Below are 6,652 nucleotides of genomic sequence, written 5' to 3'. Positions count from 1 at the left end.
ATATGCAAAAAAATTCATTATTGGCCCACCATTGATTAGAAGATTTAGCTTGTATGAATCGCTATTGGTTTGATACGAATAATGACAATCGTTTCAGTATGTTAAGGATACAGATGTATCCACAATTCATTTAGAGTTACTTAATAGTCTATTTCTTATACCATATCTCTATCCCGTGAAATTCTCGAGCCAAAAGATGGATGCATATGCTGTGTTTCATTTTGCTAAATGATATCAATTAAATGGTGTATCAATTCCATAAATTGCATATAGCAATAAATAAATCAGCAAAATTCTTTCTAATATTTTAGATAGAAGAAACATTTCTTCTATCTAAAATATTAGAAAGAATGTACCCTTCTATCCAAATCCAATTTGCATCGATAAAATAAATCCAAATTCCAGTAGTAGATGAATAATTGCAAATTTGTGTGTGTACGAGATTAGAATAACTTCAAAATAACTGACATAATTTTGTATTTTTCCTGATCAGAAAAATACATGAAAAAGAAAGGAGGTAGAAAAATTTTTGGATTTATGGTTAAAGAAGAAAAAGAAGAAAACAGGGGTTCTGTTGAATTTCAAGTATTCAGTTTCACCAATAAGATACGGAGACTTGCTTCACATTTGGAATTACACAAAAAAGATTTTTCATCGGAAAGAGGTCTACGAAGACTTTTGGGAAAACGTCGACGTTTGCTGGCTTATTTGGCAAAGAAAAATAGAGTACGTTATAAGAAATTAATCGGTCAGTTGAATATTCGGGAGCAGTAATTTAATCGTTCAAATTTTTTTCTTGTTTTATTATTTTTTTAGTAGTCTTATAGTAGTCTTAGATTTTTCATTTTGATGAGCCTCGCTTTGAGGAATTCATGGAATAATCCATTTTCATGGAATAATGAATTAAGGAAGAAAGGATATGAGTCTACCGCTTACAAGAAAAGATCTCATGATAGTCAATATGGGCCCTCAACACCCATCAATGCATGGTGTTCTTCGACTGATCGTTACTCTCGATGGTGAGGATGTTATTGATTGTGAACCCATATTAGGGTATTTACACAGAGGAATGGAAAAAATCGCGGAAAACCGAACTATTATACAATACTTACCTTATGTAACAAGGATATAGAGAGATTGTAGAAAGGGGATAGGATAGTTATTTTTGCAAGAGACTTGTTGTAAATTCCTTAACTTAAGAAAGAAAAAAGAATAAAAACACAGATACATAACATAAAAAAAAGAATAAATAAGACGAGATTCGACCTCCCCCTACATATTTAATTTCCTCTCCTATACAAAAACTAGCAAGACCCACTCCATTGGTAATTCCATCAATAACACCCTTATCAAAAAACTCCGTGAGTTCGGTTAACCCTCTTATACCGAGGGTAAAGACCCTAGTATAGAAAATATCTATATAACCACGATTATATGACCAACTGTATATATTTTTTTTTACTTGATCTAAAAATTCTTTTTTAGGATTTCCTTTGTAAAAAGAGTTTATTAAATCCAAATTCTGAAAAAAAGAATAAGCGGATCCATAGAAGATATATGCTATGAATAAACCAAAGATAGCTAGACTTACAGAAGAAATTGCATTAGTAATAAATTCATATGAATTTACAAAAGAATTAGAACTTTCCTGGGTAAAGTTTATTGAGGGAGTTAACCACTTTGATAATATGGTTAACTCTGCTATTCCATTACCAATTCCTCCATTATCAAAAGAGATTCCTATGAATCCAATGAACAAAGTGAAAAGTAGTAATATAAGAAGAGGAAATAACATAGTATTTCCCGTTTCATGCGGATAGGCAAAAGTTTTTTTAGCCCCAAAAGACGTAGTAAAGGATCCTATCCTATTTCTTGTATTACCTTGAATTTTTGGTATATTTTGTGAAAAAAAAGAAACTCCACTCTTCGTTGTTGATAAAACGAAATCCCTATTCACTCCTTTGGGTATCCTTTTTCCCCATAAGGATATTGAATACAAGGAACTCTCTTTAGTGCTACTGTAATTTTGAAAATGAACACGCAAATACCCATCAAATGTAAGTAAATATATCCGAAACATATAAAAGGCAGTTAATCCTGCAGTAAAGGAGGCTATTATTCCAAAAAAGGGCGAATACAACCAACTATTACTAAGGATTTCATCTTTGGACCAGAAGCAAGCAAGAGGTGGAATACCACAAAGAGAAAGTGTACCCCATAAAAAAGTAGTTCTTGTGATTGGAATGTATTTTCTTAAACCGCCCATAAGAACCATATTTTGACTTTTATCTGGTGAATATCCAACAAGAGGTTCCATTGAATGAATAACGGATCCGGATCCCAAGAACAATAAAGCTTTTGAATAAGCATGAGTGATCAAATGGAATAAAGCAGCTTGATAAGAACCTATACCTAGAGCTAACATCATATAACCCAATTGAGACATTGTAGAATAGGCTAAGCTTCTTTTAATATCTCTCTGAGCAAGAGCTAAAGTAGCTCCTAAGAATAGTGTTATTGTACCTACTAAAGAAATAAAACTCATTATCAAAGGTAAAGATATGAAAAGAGGAAGAAGTCGAGCTAGAAGAAAAATTCCCGCAGCAACCATAGTTGCTGCGTGTATAAGAGCCGAAATAGGAGTGGGCCCTTCCATAGCATCGGGTAACCATACGTGAAGAGGGAATTGTGCGGATTTCGCAACTGCACCAAGGAATAATAAAAAAGCACACAAAGTAGTAAGTAAAGAGTTAATTCCATTATTAGGAATCCAGTTATTAGCTATTTTGAACAAATCCCTAAACTCTAAACTACCTGTTATCCAAAAAAAACCTAAAATTCCTAATAATAGACCAAAATCCCCTACACGATTAGTTACAAAAGCTTTTTGACAAGCACTCGCTGCGATTGGTCGTGTAAACCAAAAGCCTATCAATAAATAAGAACACATTCCCACGAGTTCCCAAAAAAAATAAATTTGTATCAAATTGGAGCTAGTAACCAATCCCAACATGGAAGTATTGAAAAAACTTATATAAACAAAAAATCTCAAATATCCTTCATCGTGAGACATATAACCATCACTATAAATAAGAACCAGGATTCCTACAGTAGTAATTAGTATTAACATAATAGAAGTAAGTGGGTCAATCAAGTATCCAAATTCTAAAGAAAAATCATTATTGACGGTCCAAGACCATAGATATTGATAGATCGAACTTCCATTTATTTGTTGAATAGACAGTTGAACTGAGAATACCATAGCTATACTTAAGAGTAAAACACTAGGAAAAGCCCATATGCGACGAAGATTTTTTGTTGCTGTCGGAATAAGAATAAGGCCAAATCCCATTGACATAATAACTGGAAGTGGGAGAAGAGGGATTACCCATGCATATTGATATGTATGTTCCATAAGAAAAGAAATTGCAATTTTTACTTCAATTTTTACTTCAATTTTTCTATAAAATTGTTTCCGATTCACCAAACCAATTCTTATCTCTTTCTGAAAGAATAAATAAAAAGAATAAGAAAAAATACTGAAATTCTTAATTTTTCCAAAATTTATCTCATTGAAATAATTAAAAATTAAGAATGGGTTTAGTTGGTTAAATTAAAAAAGTTAATAAAATAACTAGGTAACGAAGTTATTTTATTAACTAAATAAAGATATTTATAAAAATAAAAAAAAAAAAGTGGAATCATTTTACTTTCTATTCATAATTCATTTTTATATTTCTTTAAAACAAAGATGAAACAGCTCTCTTGTTCCATAATTAACTGATTGAGTGAATTCCAATGAAAACCTATGTTTATAAGAAATTATCGAATAGTCCTTACTTCATATAGAACTAAAATTCTAATGACTATAAATTACCTAAGTTTTAGAATGTCTTGTTTAAGAGACTCAGTATTTTTTGTTTTGATTGGAATTCCTTTCCTTTATGGAATACCATTCTGAACTTAATTAACTATTTTCATTTTCCCTTCTTTTTATCCCCCCGTCTTATCTTATATGGGGGATAGGCTTCCATACCATATATCTATATATGGAGTATACTTGATATATAAATAGATATAAATAGATTTAAATGAGAAACCCTTCTATATATTCTATATTATTAAAAAAAAAGTATAAAATATATAAAGAAAAAATGTTAAAAAATTCTTGTTGTCTTATCCGCATTAGACAAAATGAAGTAAAAAATAATTCAAAATTTAAGTATCTTTCAGTATCTAAGTATAAATACTAATAAAAAGAAGAAAGAAGGATTGATTTGCAGCAATAGATGTCTTTCACATACAACTAGAAAAAAGTAATTTCCTTTTTGAATGGCAGTTCCAAAAAAACGTACTTCAATGTCAAAAAAGCGTATTCGTAAAAATATTTGGAAGAAAAAGACTTATTTTTCCATAGTACAATCTTATTCTTTAGTAAAATCAAGATCATTTTCGAGCGGTAATGAGCATCCAAAACCAAAGGGTTTTTCTGGGCAACAAACAAATAATAAGATTTTGGAATAATATGAATTGACTTATCAAAAAAGAATTCCAATTATTTAATAATTTGGATTCTTCTTTGAATGTACTTTTATGTGTCGAATTACTCGGTACAATATTCTTAGAACAAAAAACCCCTCTTATCTTATATATACAAGAAAAAAAAAGTTTTGTTTGGTATACTGTGTGCTAAGTATTCTTTTCCTATCAATGAACTTTTCATAATTTTCCTAATAGAATCCTCATATTCTATTAGGAAAATTATGAAAAGTGGAGTATTCTTACAATAGGACTTACAACTTCCACCTATCTTCTCCAAAATCATAAGGTTAGTAAATCTTATTAATAAGAGCATAAAGACTTTCATTCTAGAAATTTTTAAAAAATCCAAAAAGCCTTTTCTATTTATCCATTTTATTTTAATTTCATCATTAAATAGAAACCCTTTTGGATTTTTTTCATTGTATTGAAAGAATTTTCAAAATGTAAAGGGGAAATTAATTAGAAAAAATTAGTTCTATAATTGCAAGTTAGAAAAAAGAAGTTCCAACTCTTTCAAGCAGTGTTTGTGTTTCTATTGGGCAAAGCAAGAGTTTATTGTAAAAAAAAAAAATGGAAACGATACTACCAAACGAAGTCTATTTTAATGAAAACTCTAATGTTCCTAAATTTTATGGACTTTCCCAATATCGACGATTCCCAAGATAATAGCTATTATTCTTTTAAGTTACCTATTATTTGAAGTTAGCCGCCATGGTGAAATTGGTAGACACGCTGCTCTTAGGAAGCAGTGCTCAAGCATCTCGGTTCGAATCCGAGTGGCGGCATTCTTGAAAAAGAATACAATAGATTAGAAATCAATTCGAAATTTACAATTTTGTAATGGGACCTTCCCCTTATGCTATTTGCAACTTTAGAACATATACTAACTCATATCTCTTTCTCAACGATTTCAATTGTGATTACGATTCATTTTATAACCTTATTAGTTCGTGAACTTGGAGGATTACGCGATTCGTCAGAAAAAGGAATGATAGTTACTTTTTTCTCTATAACAGGATTCTTAGTTTCTCGTTGGGCTTCCTCGGGACATTTTCCATTAAGTAATTTATATGAGTCATTGATCTTCCTTTCATGGGCCCTGTATATTCTTCATACCATTCCTAAAATACAGAACTCTAAAAATGATTTAAGCACAATAACTACGCCAAGTACTATTTTAACGCAAGGCTTTGCCACATCGGGTCTTTTAACTGAAATGCATCAATCCACGATACTAGTACCTGCTCTACAATCTCAGTGGTTAATGATGCATGTCAGTATGATGTTATTAAGCTATGCAACTCTTTTGTGCGGATCCTTATTATCTGCCGCTATTCTAATCATTAGATTTCGAAATAATTTCCATTTCTTTTCTAAAAAGAAAAAAAATGTTTTAAATAAAACATTTTTCTTTAGTGATATTAAATATTTTTATGCAAAAAGAAGTGCTTTAAAAAGAACCTCTGTCCCTTCATTTCCAAATTATTACAAATATCAATTAACGGAGCGTTTGGATTCTTGGAGTTATCGTGTCATTAGCCTAGGATTTACCCTTTTAACCGTAGGTATTCTTTGTGGAGCAGTATGGGCTAATGAGGCCTGGGGATCCTATTGGAATTGGGATCCTAAGGAAACTTGGGCATTTATTACTTGGACCATATTCGCAATTTATTTACATAGTAGAACAAATCCAAATTGGAAGGGTACGAATTCTGCACTTATAGCTTTGATAGGATTTCTTATAATTTGGATTTGTTATTTTGGTATAAATCTATTAGGAATAGGCTTACATAGTTATGGTTCGTTTACATTAACACCTAAATGATTACATAAAATAAAACCTTCATGAAATGAAGGTTTTTACTTTTATGTTTTATTTGAGAACCCCTTGAACGCCTTATCAAAGGGTTCTCAAAAATTCGAGATAGATCTAATTATACTTTTTTACTTATTTCTGCATTATATACTTTTTTACTTATTTCTGCATTAATAGAGCAGACGAGTAAAAAAAAGCAAACCTATTTAGGATAATAATTGGATAAGAGAGCCTCTACCCTGTCAACGGATAGGGAGAGAACAAAATCTGGATAAATACCAATTCCTATTACTG

The sequence above is a fragment of the Triticum urartu genome, unplaced genomic scaffold (assembly GCF_056163025.1).
Source record: "Triticum urartu cultivar PI428250 unplaced genomic scaffold, HENAU_Tu73 scaffold1, whole genome shotgun sequence".
NCBI lineage: Eukaryota > Viridiplantae > Streptophyta > Magnoliopsida > Poales > Poaceae > Triticum > Triticum urartu.
Note: the sequence above shows the minus strand (reverse complement) of the source record.